The sequence below is a fragment of the Neopelma chrysocephalum genome, unplaced genomic scaffold, assembly GCF_003984885.1.
Source record: "Neopelma chrysocephalum unplaced genomic scaffold, ASM398488v2 Primary Assembly neopelma1_25, whole genome shotgun sequence".
NCBI lineage: Eukaryota > Metazoa > Chordata > Aves > Passeriformes > Pipridae > Neopelma > Neopelma chrysocephalum.
The window spans coordinates 38,712,493-38,728,278 of NW_020897694.1; positions in this window are offsets into that span (position 1 = coordinate 38,712,493).

Sequence of the window (15,786 nt, forward strand, 5' to 3'; positions counted from 1 at the left end):
GTGAAATGCATCTGTTGTTCTCAAGCTCATTTTCAGCATTTTTTGACACATATTTTTTAGCAATCTTCCTCTTCCATCATGAAAAATGCTTCATCATTGACAGGAGACTGTGAAAATGAGCACTCAAGTGTTATGATCTTCCAGATAGCCAAAATCTTATAGTAATTCAAGATATAATTCAGGGTGGTACTGGAGGCAACAAGAAGGCAGAAGGTCACAGCGGAACTCCCAAGTGACTCTTCTACAACAGCCTGAATCATTTCGCTTCCACCAAGGGATATGTGTGACAATTTAGTGCTATGACAAGATGTTGCCAGATATTGCAACCACAGGCATACCTGTGAGACAGGTATACATAAGAGATATGAGACATACATAAGAGACATGCTTGAGTACTTCTCTATAGCTACCCTGAAGAAATTACCGTGATCACCTGCCCAGCATTGCAGGAGCTATATGACACTGTGAAGTATTTCTCCTTGTCAACTTATGAACTCTTTAAACTGACATTTAAATTGCATTCAGAAACAATTTATCCTATCTCTAATGCAGATGGGGGTTTGAAGAGGTATCTGTTGGAAAGGCTTGCTCTGACCTCCTATAAAAGTCAAATCCATTCCATTCAGTACCACTTTGGAGAGAGAAACAGTGCAAGCCTCTAAAGGAGGTGATATTGGCTGAAATGCAGCCAAGAGATTTCAGGGACCTCCTCTAAAATACAGTACCCCAGAGAAAGCACACTATTTACCACTGCCTGGCTTCCCCTAAATAGGCTCTGGGGTGCAAATGTCCTCAGAACCCTAAAAGGGTACCTTAGGAATGAGAAAAGGTGAACTGCCGTACTGCATTTCCTAGTTACTGCTACCTGCAAGTATTTTACTTCTCACCTCTCAGTTATATTAGTCAACTAATTTATTGGGATAAATGTTGGATGACTGTGAGCTCTAGTCAGCACCCTCATCATTTTGTTGTAACTCAGATTGTGGAAGGAGAAAAAAATGTGAGGAACTATTGACCTTCTTATTGCTTGAACAATTTCTTTTCTTCAGTCTGCATATTTTGAAAGCCATGGAGAGGAGAAGAAGTAAAGCCTGTGTTTCTGATCTCACTGTAGCAGTACCATAACCGTACCTCATCTGTTTTCCTGCGGAGAAAATATGCTGCTGTTCTACATGGCAAGACCAAAGATTTATATGTCTTGATTTTGTGCTGTGCACATAAATTCTAGCTCTCGGCTTCAATAGCTACATCATTTACAACCCTTTGAAAATTGTCAGATGGAGGCTGCAGATATTCCCAGGTTCAATCAGACAGGAGCATCTTGGGTCTCCAGTGCGACTTCCCCCATCTATGCTGTGCTGCTAAACAAATTCATTTATGAATTAGACATAGCTGATCCTCCCCTGTTCCACACTAGCTATGCTTCTAATCCACTGAGAAATCAGGTGTCTCACATGAAACTAGAAGTTGACTTGCAGATAGACATTGCCTATGGTGCAGTGTCAGTCCTGCCACTTAATTCTGATCAAACTATGCCTTTTTAAAAGGGAACAGAAACACTTTAGCTAGCAAAAATCAAGTTCTTCACAGAATACTCCATTGTCTGTATTCCTATTTTTATGCCAATGATTTGATAATCAGTCTTTTTGTTCTAAAACACTTTCTCATGCAAAAATGTGCAATCAATCATTTTTGTTTCCATTGCACACTGACATTTATTGGTACTTTTAATACACAGTTTCCATGAATAGTGTTATAGCCAGACGAAGAGAAGAGCTTACTTGAACTTCTAGCTCACTAATTTTTCTCAGATTAGCGCTGTCAGCACTGATGGATGAAGGGAGAGATCTATCAGAATGGATGTGAGGGGTTTCACTCCTGCTTTGTAACTCATGCAGGAAATCCCAGTGTAAACTAAGTCTCTGCCTCTCACAAATGTTAAAATATCACAAACAGAGCAGTAACCCCCCAGTCAAATTGGCTTTTTGTTGCTGATGATCAAATTTCTTATAATCCTTCCCACTTGTTTTGTCTGGTGTTGCATTAGTGATGAAAGGCCTTCAGATTTATTAAAAGAATATAAAAGCAGAACAGAGCAAATTAAAACAGCCCAGAAACTCATGAGCAGGGAAAAGTACATAATGCCTTTTTGTGTGATCCCGTTGGTTATCACATTTCCCATGGAAGTCATGTGGGTGCAGAGCTATGCAACAGTCTCTAGGAGTGACCCTGGTTTTTTCAACTGGACACAAAAAAACCTGAGCAGTGATATAAAGCACTTTGAAGTATCTTTCCCAGGAAAAATTATCTATTTCCTTCCTTGTTAAAGTAAAAGGAAAGAATTTATTTCATGTCTTTGACACAGGAAAAACAGCAAGTGGAGCACCGGTGGTTTGTGGAGTGTGAATGTGTCTTTTTTTTTGTTTGTTTTGTTTTAATTAAGTGATCTCTCTTAACTCCCATAGTTGCAGACCTGCGTTCTTACAGGTTTTTCCCCTTGATATTACTTCAGAGGGGGTACCTTACCTCTAGGGACACAGAGGTCCAACCTCTAAATTGAAGCTAACTGATGTATTTTTTGAGACTACCTCCTATAGCTATATCATTTTTACCTAATATAGGAGTTAGTTTCATCTTCTGAGAGGTTTTCTTGTTCTTCTCCCTGAGACAATAATGTGTTCACCTACAATGAGACAGCTGGGTCAGGCTACATTTTGTAAAAATTTTTCATTAAAAAATAGTATAGATGTATTAGAAAATACCCATGCATTCTCTTTATCCATTAGAAGAAATCAGAAGGACTCTGGCCTCCCATTCAGTAGATCCTAAGCACTGGCAGACATATCACAGTTTTGCTTTAAAGACACTATCAAATGCTGATTGTTGGCTTTTATGACTCGTAGTTTCAGTAATTTCTAGTGAGATTGATAAAAGAAGGCAAAGAAGAGGTGAAAGAAAAATCTTGGTTATTTAAGCCAGCCAGGGAAAGCTTGGAGAAGAGATAATTTCCTCTGTGAATAATATCTGAGTAAATAAGGAAATACAGATCACTGAATAAGCTTCCCCTCGGGAGGAAGAAAAGCTCTTTAAGCACAATAACTGGCTCTGAATAAATTTAGACTGGAAATAGTAAGTCTTCTACCACTAGGTCAGTGGTATTCTATAATGAGCTTCCAGCTGGAGCTGAAGGAGTAAGTGAGCCAAGTAATTCATGGGACATATCTAGATGATTACTTTATGAAGACATTATCTACTGCATACCCAGTGTTGATTCAAGGACTGGCACTAAAGAGGGTCCTTCGAGTCCTGTGTTCTTAGGAGAGCTGTCTCTACTCGAAAGGACGTTTAGTACTTTTAGTCCAGACCACTCAGTACGAAGTGCAATTGTTAAGTCCAAAACTCTCTGGGTAAAATAACACAGGAAGTGAGCTGCACTTTCTCTTACCAAGCCTAATTTTGTTTCAGAGAATTATGACAGATTTTGATGGAATCCCTCCTTGTCTGAAGATGAATGATTGAAACAAATTCTATACTAAAGGATGTTAGAGCTTTTTCTAATGTCCTAAAAGAAATTTAGAAAGGAGACAGTGGGAGAATTAATATCTAAGTTCTCTCATTTTCAATAGTTGTCTCCCTTTACAACTTTCATGAATTGCTTTCCAAGTATTTTTGGCTTAGGTTTCTTCTAATTGCCCCTTGAAAATTCAAGGACACCTGGCTACATTCATTTTTAAAATGTAACTGGTCCTGTATTATGTGCTTATAGTTCATGGTGCAAAGAGGGAAGGAAATTTCAGTGTCTTATGAGTGTGCACTATTATTTCTTTTCTTGATGATCTGTTGATAAGGTTTGCTACTGGTTGAGTGGTTTATTAAATGCCTTTTAGCCCATCAGCATATCACTCATTACAGACACTTCAGGTGTCATCAACCCTACAAACTGGGTCAGAGTAGTGAAGACCCTCCTTCTGATGTGAATACAGAGAAAGGGAAATCATCATTCAGGCCCTTTTTCCAGCAAGCTGGTGGAACTTGACTTGCTTGTCACCTTGGTTACTGAAAGTTTTTAGACAGGAAGCTTATTACTTAGCTTTGTCTTACAATATGGGTGTGGTTAAAGTGCAGGGCTAAAAGCTCTGTGGGCATAAAGACATCTGTTCCAAAGCCACAGTCAGCATCTGAGAGTTAATCATAGAATCACAGAATAGCTAAGGTTGGAGAAGACCTCTAAGATCATTGGGTCCAACCATTAACCCAGCACCGCCATATTCACCACTAAACCAAATCCCTAAATCCCCCATCCACATGGCTTTTGAATACTTCCGGAGATGGTGATTCCACCAATTCCCAGGACAACCTGTTCCAGTGCCTAACTACACTTTACGTGAAGAAATTTTTCCTAATAGCCAATCCAAACCTTCCCTAGTGCAACTTCAGACCATTTTCTCTTATCCTATTAATAGAGGACATCATGGTTCTTTCAAACCCAATTTTCGTCACAAAAGGCACAGAGATGGTACATACCAAATTCCCCCTGGATCAGTTCACGCTGGGACCAAGGTATGCAGCCTCGACATACAGGCAGAAGGGTACAGAATAGATAGTGTAGACCCAACCAGTATTACCATGGAGATCTCACGGTTGTTTCCATGGCATTTATTGGCATTTTCAGTTCTCCATAAGTGGCGAATAGGAGTGAAAAAAGCAACCATTCTACTTTACAGAAAGAGAAAATGGAAACATGCAGAACACTTTAAATTCACTGTTTAAGAGATTGCTTTTAAATCTTTACATTAACTGTACAATAGCTTTTTGTCAAGCAGTGAATCTCTTAAATTATGCATTTTTGTATCATCTGTTACTGTCCTGTGAATGCACTTAATAATAAATATTAGCTGGAGTTTTATTCTGGCTTTAGTTACATACTAAATCAATTAAATTGGATTTAAACATAAGAAAAATCTGTTTTACTATGAGAGTGATCAAACACTGGAGCATGTTGCCCAGAGAAATAGTGGAGTAGCCAACTCTGGAAATGTTCAAATCCTTACTGGATATAATCCTGGGTAACTGGCACTAGTGGACTCTGCTTGATCAGGGGGTTGGACTAGAAAATCTCTAGAAGTGCCTTCCAGCCCCAACAATTCTGTGATTGTGTGATATCAAAGCAGATACATAAGAAGACATACCACCAGAGGCTAACCTACAAAAGTACCAGGATTTGTTTTTGCTGACGTGAGTGTGAATTGAATAAGATCATGGGTAGTATGCAGCTTTGCCAGGAAATCTAAGATGTGCCTTGTTATAAGTATAGTGTTAATAAAAGCACCCTTTCTGTGACATCTATTTTTATTTTCAATAACTAAGGGGCACTGCTCGCCTTTTATATTGAATTGCACACATTTTCTGTTATTGCTGTTCTCCATATTTGTCTGTGACACCAAGATATACCAATAAATATGTTCTCTAAGAGAAACAACAGCTTTTATCGCTTAGATAAAAAGGAGAGGAGTTTTTTCTCAAAGGAGAAACAAGTACAAGAGACAGTGGTACATCATACATAATATGTTGATTTTCTAAAATAATTAATAGAAGACTCAGAACATATATTTGTGGCAATGTGTCACTATCAGAGTTTTACATTTTCCCAACTTCTTTCTTTCTCAGCGGATATTTCACTGCATCAGCAAATAAAAACAAAAACTGTTTGAATAAATAGCTAATCAAAACTTAGTCTTATAAGAAATATTGGTTTACTGCAATATTTTTTGCCAGAAAGCTGAAGTGTAGGATATCTGTTGTTCTACTCTCTGCTACTTAAGAAGGAAAATTCTTTTATTGTTTATTAGTCTGATCTTTAAAATGGTTCACAAAACATGCTTGATAAATAATGATAGCTTCTGGGGGAAAAAAAAAATAGATTTGACATATTGCTGGTTTTAAAATCACAGTGTATCAGAATAAGACTGGGATAATTGCTTTGTCAGAGTAGTTTCCTTCTCTTTTGGAGCTCTCCTAAGCTATTTTAGCTGATATTAAGTTGTTCTTTTTAGAATTCAAAGCAAATTTCAAAGATATTTAAATCCAACTCAGATCATGGCTATTAGCTCTGTTTCATACCATTCAAACATTGTAATAACTAGTATTGAATGGGTCTTGCACAGGTGGGACATGGATTTGAGAGATATCTGAACACTTACATTTCCTACTGAAATTCTTCCATTTTTGACAGGTTGTTCAAGATCAAAGAATAGTCAAAAAGTTGTGAATGCATTTTAAATTCTGTTAAAACCCAGCAGCAGTAAAATGTTTTCATACAGACAGATTAATTTACGGTGATGCTTATGAGTACTGAGATGTTATGGACAGAACTGTACAAGGAGGTTCTGCACATAGATATTACCATGGCTTGGTATTTCTTCATATTGTTTCCAGTTTTAAAAACATTTCCAAGTTTCTGTGCACTGGTACAGTACCACACTGTATTGCATACTATGCCATATCATGACCCTGGCCAAGAATATAGCATTCGTTTCCATAGCAACTGTAAATGAAATAACAGATACTTTGCATATGACTTTGACTATGTTATGTTAGTGCTTTATCAATGTCTTAAAATTCTCTAGTGATGAATTCATTGTCTGCACCAAGTATTTCACACTGTAAGGGCATAGTCAGGCCCTGTGATTTTAAGTTCTGATAGGGTGTTTTCAAGAAGTGATGGCTACAACCCAGAAGTTTTGATAGACTGGGAAAGTTTAAATAAACATCCCGATGATTTCTTGAACCATCTCAATCTTTTAAGTCTACAAAACCAGACTGAAAAGTTTTCAGGGAATAACTTGATTTGTAAAGTTTGCATAATTTCTGCCTTTTCTTACAAATTCTGCTTACATATCCTTAGGCATAAAATATCTTCTCGGAGGCACTGGAATGGCAAAGGTACAAGCAAGGAATGATTTAAAGGCATAGACTTGATCTGTAATTGGAAATTGCAATAAGTGATATTGAATTTTTTTTATTTGATATTTTAAAATTTTCTGGTGGACTCAGTTGTTGCACTAGGTTGTGCAAGGCTCTTCTCCTCTAAGGCACCCAGAGATTAGACAGCAGCGGAGTGCAGTGTGATAGGGCAGCTAAAGAAATGGCTGAAATTGATCAAACAATATCACTGTATTTGTTTATATTTTTGACTAGAACAAACCAAAGAGGAATCCAGCTCAGGGCAAAAAAAACAGAGGGGCTCTTCTTGTTTCTCATGCATGTAAATATTACTCAGAGAGCCCAAACATAGTCATATCCTCAGTTTCTTCCTTTTGAAAACACATGCCAGCAGCTTGTTGATGATTTGCTAGAACTCCGGATTTTGCATATGCACAGATATTGACCCCCTAGAAAATGTCAAACGCAATCTGTGTCAAAGGCTCCTGCTGATACCTCTGCACAGAACCATGACATTACTGTCTTTCCAAATCTCTTGACCAGAGCCAAAGTGTCTATTGACCACAGACCACAGAATTTCCTCCCCTGCCCCCCCCCAAAAATGCATCAAAACATTAGCAAGGTTATCCAGCAATTCACAAGCTTGAAGAACAAAATAGTATGGCAATCAGAACAGGATATATGCTTTCATTCTAATTATTTCTTCATTGATATAATTAACCACAGATCAATATACTTGGGACTTTTTTGAGTAAATAAATCAAGTGGCAAAGTACCAGCTGCATCTTTATTCAAAAATGTAAGTAAATTTCACACTCATTACATGAATCTTTTAACATCCTGTAAATAGTTTTGTGTAAAATCCGAAACACATCACCAACATTTTTTTTAGGGAGTAATGTGTAATTTGTTTCCTGCACAGTCCTTGCATGCATATACTGATACTATGCTTAAATTGCACCTCTTTTAGGAGAAAAGCTTATTACCTCCTAATATAGCCATTATTAATATCTTATGAAAATAATAATAGGTTAGCTGTCACAGCCATTGAAAAAGCACCTGCTAGAAAGGTAGAATAAAGCTATGAGAAACATTTTAAGAAGTGTCTGCAAATTACTTGCAAGGTTCTGATAAAGTGTTACCAAGTGCCTAAAACTAAAGAATTGAAAGTAAAAATTCTATCACTCTGCAGTACAACTTCATCTCTTTGAATGATTATCTAGTGATTTCAATTTCTCTTTCATCAGTTGAAAGAGCCACCCAGGGCTCCCCGAATACTGATTCCTTGCAAATTATCCCATTCCATAGCAGGTGACAAGAGAAATAAAACCACAGTCCCCTTTGTCTCATCTTTATTATTCAAATCAGATAATTCTTTTTTTTTGTATATATGATTACAGATTTACAGTAAGAGAATATTCTGATGTCAGCAAACGGTTCCTAAATGGGGATCTGATAAGCACTCTATTTGTACGATTTGTACGTAAATGGTGCCATTTTTCAAGTGCCATACAGTGCACTCTACTTAATTGGGATGTGCTTAATCAGAAAAATCATTTAATGGGACATTGTTTGGGGATCCGTTTTAAGCCCAGTGATAATTAATAGCAATGAGTGCTGATTAATGGTATCACTAATTCTGCATACGGGGACACTCTATAATTACTTAGTCTTGATGATGCCTTTTGTGTCTCACTCTCCTGGCAATTTGCTCAGTTTGCTTCTCTAAGAACTGCTTTCAGTCTCTGCAGTGGCAACAGAAGGATCAGCAACCATCTCATTCCTGCCTGTTCCCAGCAGTCAATGGGTTCCTTAGAAGTAAAGTTTCTGATTTCTCACTGAGGGGTAACACTGTAATACCAATTCCAAGGTTGTTTGAAAAAACATTCTTGCTAAATGATACTTGGGTTTACCTCTTGCTGATTAGTGGTGGTCTGAAAGGATAAGTGGGGCAAGGTTTGTTGGGAAAATAGATTATTTTCATAAGAAACAATGCAATAAAGAAGATACTGAAATTTGGCATTTACAGCAGGGATGATGTGACTTAAAAATTGACAAAACTGAGACACCTTCATCCATCCATTTAACAAAAGCTAGCGCTCTTCCCTACAAATCTTTCATCATTTTCTGCTTAGTAGGAGTCTGCAAGGGAAAGAACAAACTCTGCAGAAACACAGGACAGCAGCTAGGCTAAGCTTTCCTTTGTTCTGTGATATTCTATCTGGTCGCGTGCAATCACCATAGTATTTTCCAACATGGAAAAGCTGACCCAGACAGCCCAAAAGGCTACCTGAAAGTTTCATCATGTGCACAGCAAAATACAGATGTGAGACAGTGTTGATCACTTTGTCATTACAGTATTTTTTTGTTTTAGTTTATTCCCTTCCACATTTCTAACTGAAAAAAAAACAAAACAAAAATTCACTTGTTTAAAAATAAGTTGCTCTAGTTATTACTACAACTTCAGAAACTACATGAGAAAAACCTCTTTCCATGCTGTGAGCTGCTGTGGGTTTCCTCAGCTCATCTGCATAGTTCCCTTCTGATTTTCAGCATCCGCTGTGCAGTTTCACAATCACACAATACACAGAGACAACGGTGTCCATCCACCAATCAATGAATGAGAGAAGTTGTAGGAGGAGGCCTCATATATGCTGAATATAAAAAAATACACAAATTTTGAGCATTATCTGAAAAGAGAAAAAAGGCATTGGGTTCATTTTATTAAATAAAATGCCAACACTGAACTGATACATATGAACTGATCGTTGAAGGCACCTTGTATAGCCAGTGGAGAGAAGGAGGCAGTGGTATGCTGTTCATTACAAAAAGAATTAAGAAGGCAACTTAAAACAAATTTTTTTCTCTATTGTTTATTGTGTTATCCCAATATTTGAACAGCATGAAAATTCATCTAAGACAAGAGGTTTTACTGTAGCACCTGAAGATAGCAACAGAAATTGTATTTGCTGTGTTTCAACTATACTGATTGTAACATAGTGATAGAATTTGGGGTCCTCACTAAAAGTTGCCTGTTAAATTTGTCAGCTCCTATAGCAGAAGTTTTCATACCACAGCAGCCACTGATCAGCACCTAAGTTTGTCAGACCTTATAAAAAATACCTATACCAGCACTGCCTCTAAGGTGAAACCCCAAGCTAACAGAAATGAAGTTAAGAAACACACTAAAAAATTACATTATGTAACAGGAGTGCCAAAGCTAACGGTGACCCCATGCCACCAGAAAGTCTTGTTTTAAGTTTAATTCTGGGTTCTTGTCCTGATTGTCCAGAGTGCAGGGACTTCAGCTCATTCCCAGGCTCCTAATTGAATCTCTGTCCAGAACAAACCTTGATACGATTCTGGGAATTGCTGTGTCCAGGAATGCATTCTACCAGGCATTAAGGCTGAGACTGCTCTGTGTTTGACTATCTCAGTCATGTCTGGGTATGCAACTCATTTTGGTTCATGCCAAAAACTACTTGTCTGTTGGGTTGCAAAACATTCCTCATGTTATTAGTTGAAAGAGTGCCTAAGAGTAATATTTATGTTGATGGGGAAGGAGATGCAAGGTTGAAAGCTCTGAGGGGGTTGAATGAGGCCAGCCAGCTCTAGAGAAGTGAGGACCCAAGCTACCCTGCACATCTTGGCCTGGGGTTCAGAAGTAATGCCCCAGAAAATCTTCACTAAGTCCTGCACTGCAATATTTTCTTCAGACACCTAATAAACCAACAGTAACCTACACAAGAGTATAGGTTTCAGTGGAGATGATGAACTTAATTTATTGGTTTTGCAGATCTTATTCCCCCCCATCCTACTACCTCCATCCCTGCCCCCACACACAGAAGACAACTGATGTGAACCTGAAGTCCCTATTTTAGTGACTCTTTAAGCATGGTAGCAAAAAGCCATCAGGCTTCAAGAATTAACTCCTGAAAAAATCCAAAATGAAGATTCCTAAGACAGAGAGAAATGATGAAAATATGTATAATGATCTTGAACGACTTCTAAAGAAAATACAAAGAATACTTTTTTTCTTTAGTTAAAGTAATTAGTAGGGGTAAACAGTAGTGATTAAGGGTTTCTTGATGTTGTTTTATTAACTTTGGGTGAAATATTTGCTTTAGTAAAATGAAAGAATATTTGCTGTTGACTTCAAGGGAGGCAGGACCTCACCCTTTCTATCCTTCAGCAATAGACAAGTTTTTAAAGGGTAAGAATCATCTCACTTAACTAATATTTATGTTTGAGCTAAATTCCATCTACTGTTAACTCACAGATATAACAGTTTCTAGAATGAAATCAATATGATCTATTTTAGATGTCTATTTTTAGATGTCTATCTTTTGATGCCTTAAGCCCCTAATGTTTTTTATTTTTCTAATTTTGTAAGCCTTACAAGTTTTATAGGTAATAGAAGTAGATTTTAGAAACAAACCCCTTTCTCCCTCCTCCCTGTAGCACCCCTTAGTTTATACATTCCTTAATCCTCTCACCCTATTCCCATATCCAGTAGAAAATGTTTAGTCTCTTAGTCAAGGCAAGCCTGTCTTGTTTGGAGAACGCTTGTATCTTGACCTAAACAGAGTCAAGTATCTTGGCAGGAGAGAGTCAAGGAACTAGGTCACTCTGCTCTCTGTACCCCGAAGATGATGAAGAATGATGAAGAGGGGGTCCCAAAAAGCCCCCCGACCCAATTCCAAGAGGCGGGCCAGGGGGTGGACCAGGCCAAAAGTTAGAGGATGGACACACTTGGGATTGGCCAGATATTGCTATAAATGTAACATCTCGGGCACAGCCCAGGGCGCGCGCGCCGTGTAACATCTATTTGCCTTGGCATAATTAAACCCTTTCTTATCTTACCCCAGCTAAACGGCTCCTAGATTTTTTTTTCGTAGCACCAGCAGAGCAGGCATCACTTTAAAAAGGATTATTCACATACTAGCATTTTTCCCCTTTCTTCCTATTTACAATAAAAGGAATATAAAGTGCTATCATCTACATGTAACCAGATGAATCCCACTCCAGCATGTTTGTCTAGATACATTTTCAGTTTTTTACCATTGAGTATGCAGTAAAGTAAATTCTAGTCAAATTAAACTTTGTATTTTTATAGTTGACTATACATATCTTTTGGTCTGATATTCTTATTTTATCTTAATAGTCACAAGCAGAATGTGAAAAAAAATTTTAATGTGTTTTATAAATTCTGCGTACATAACAACATTCAATAATTATATTATTACATTATAATTAATACACTGTACATTCAATAAACCGATACCGTAACACAAAACTGTTCAAAATTGTGGGAATATATGAAAACACTAAAATAGAAATATTAACGTGTTTACTGGTGTCAGGATGTGTACTCATAGTTACTACATTTTCTGCGCAATATCCTGAATGCCTGTGTTTTACAGACCTGGTTAACCTACAGTTCACTTTGTTGGAAACTCTATTCTCTCCATGAAATATTCTATGTGGTAAAGGGCTTTCAAAGTTCTGCTAAATGCACACTTAATAAAAACTGTAAAGATGAATAAAGGCAGAAAGTTTTGCTTTGCTTTATAGTAAATATAATGTCACAGTAGACATTGTGTTTGACTAACTGAACTACACTTCTATTTTCTACAGTTTTTGTATAGAAATGTTCCATACTTACATAGAAATGTGCCATACTTACAGTAAGGGAAGCAAAGAAGGAAGGACTGACTTGTTGCTGGAAGAAGTGCATTTTCCTCACTGGACTGTAGGATAGGTTTCCTAATAAATGTGTTGCAAATTCTTAATACAGCACTTGCATTACTGAATGCAATTGATTCCATTGCCTCTTTTGGCCTCCTCTTGCATACATAATGCTGACCCTAATGCATTCCAAATTAATTGCTAGAGTTACTACTCATTGATATTGTATCCAAACAAAAGTCAATGAAGAATTCTGTTCTTACTTTCACATGGGAATTTCAACCAAATTATTTACAGAAAAGTCCAGTTTTAAAAAAAGGTATAGTTACTTTATCAGTAGTTTCCCTTAGATGCCTACCAGTTGTATTCTTTCTAGTAGAAGAATAAAAGGCTTTTTTAGAAGCAAGAGTAGAAAAAGGGCTTGCTCTTTAACATATTTACATCTGGAATTTCATCATTTTTCAAGTTGTTCATTTGTTTGAGTCCATTTCACATTGTCTCACTGCAAGATTTTCCATACAGAAATTACCAGTTCAGAAGGAATGATTTTAAGATCTCCAGTACTTTATGTGACAAACTCTAAATGCAGTGTAAATTCAGATGATTGACAAAGAGAAGAGGGAGCAAAGAGAAGCATTACTGTTCTACAGTGCTGCCAAAGCCTCTCTGAAATACAAAGGCAAAAGTGTTTTTGAAAAACTCTTTAAAATTCTCTTGGAAGGCTCTTTTGTTTCTGAAAGCTGTCAAGACTGCTAAAAAGATATTTCTGGAGCAACAACTAAAAAAAAAAAAAGAAAACATTTTTTAAGGTTGGAGCTTTGTAAACTTTTAAAAAACAAGGCCTGAAAATTTTCCATTGCAAGTTCTAGTTCATTTTAACCACTGTCTTTATACACAGTTATACAGAATGTAGCAGCAGAAAACAGCTCTGCCTGCAGTTCGGCCTCAGTTGTCCAGTGGAAGAGAAGTTGGAGTAGTGGTTGTTGCAGGAGAAGAACTGTGTAAGGCCAGGAGACCACATCCATGAGGACTTCTGTGAGGGGGTCTTGAAGACCAGTCATGTCTGCTGTACACTGGAGAGTATGCAGGTGCATAACACAGCAGAAGGGTTTCATCAGGAGAGCCAGCAGCTGCAGCATCACCCACAGATCATTATCTATGGAACTTAATACCTTATGGAAAAGCTTCCTTCAGAGTGATAAGGATGAGTTTCTCATGCATCTAGGCACACAGTAAAATACCAAGAGAATTTGATATACTTCCCGCTTCCTAATAAAAATCCCAATTTTTATTAAAACTGAATCCCACTACCTCTTAAGTACTGGAAATGGGAGCCTCTCTTCCAAGCCAGTTCGAGTTTCTGTGATGGTAGCCGGACATCTGCCTGTCACCCAGGTGGAGGCACAGGAACGCATGGAGGACTATTCCTGTACTATTAATTGATCTTCACTAGTGTAGTTCTGGTGGGAGCAGAACCATGGAAAAAAAAGCCTTCATCAATCCAATGGAAGGGGTAGCCAGACTCCCAGTAATAAAATGTGTGATGACAAGAGTTTACACTGTGGCTGCAGCATGTAATGGTGCATCAGAGCTCTATTGCTTATGCTAAAAATACCAGGGAAGAGTTGATTAATTTTATATTAAGGTCTTGAATAGTTACCAGCTGAGTATAACTCCCTGAGGATAGAATACTGTTTTGGGTTGTTTGGGTTTTTTTGTTGTTTGGTTGGGTTTTTTTTTTAATATGGAATTAACCATTCTTTTAATTGTTAACCTTGAAAGTAGCAGTGAAGTGCTTCCATAGTCAGAGTCCAGTTGTGTAAGTCACACTTTGACTACCAAAACAGATTTCACCATAGAGCTTGTAATATGGGGTAAAACAAAGAAACAAAATGATATACAGCAAGAAGGTGGGGTTTTTAATCTACAGGCAGCATTTGTCTCCCAGTCTAGGTGAAATGTAAAAGTCCAACTTTGTGCTAATGAGATGCTGATCTACAACAGTCTTGCGAAGGGGCAAAAACTCATGCTCTAATTACTGCCAAAGCAGTTAGTTCCCCTAAAACAAGTGAAGGTCTCTGCATCATCTGAAGTAATCAGTCTGAGCAACAAGAGGTACCTTGTGGCAATTCCTACCCAGGGAATTCAACCCTACCCAGGGTGTTCTCCCCTCTATGAAAATAATGGTATCATGAATCTGCTTCTCCAAAGCAGTCAAGCAGCTGATAAGCCATTTGGAAAAAAATGGCCTTAAGACAGCCCTGGATGCATCCAGCAGAGCCTGCTTTTCCCTACTGAGGAGTGGTAGACGTGAGCAACTATGACCCAGAATCATGAAGATTTTCCTGACTGAAAGGTTTATACGATGATGGAGAATGGAAAGCTCACCAAAGGCTGAGTGAATACTTTGCTTGCCTTCCTTCAGAGACAGGGAAACTGCTGGTGTGGCAATTTGCCTATTCCTGTATCTAAACTGTTCCATAAAAATTTACTCTCTTTGAGCCTACTGTAATATATGGCACTCAGCAGAGCTCAAATCTCCTTGGAAACACTCTGGATTTTCCTGGCCCATAGCCAAGAGCAGTATGTGCACAGGGGGACAAATTATTAGAAGATATTGGAAAAAATTCTTCAGAATTACCTATGTCTGTTTGAAAACTTGACAGATACCTCTCCTCTGGTAGCTAAATAGAAAGGGCAGAGTTCAGGAGCAGAGATAAGCAGCAGGAGACAGAAAGTTACCACAAAACAAGCAATGAGAGTTCCTGTTACTTTTCAGAAACCTTTTAGATTGCCTCCTTGAGATTTACCAACAGGCTTTTCCTAGGCCCTGCAGCCAGTGCTTTATGCCCCATGACCTGGAAAGTGAAAGTTGTCTGAGGTCCCTGGAAAAGCCCAAGCCCCATTTCTCAACTCAATGAGGCCAGTGAAATCTATGTGGGTGTCTTTTTTTGCATTTCAAACCATGGCATATTTTTTGCAGTTTATCAAGCCTGTAAGGGGCAGAAGATCATACTACTCAGCTCTGTACCACGGTCATCTTGGTACAGCTGATGCCTGTGTCAGAAAAATGTTTATCTTTCACTCCTCCTGTTTACCTGTCAAGAAGGAACAAAAAACTATTCTTGGCAGAGTATGGAGCACCCAGGCCCTGAA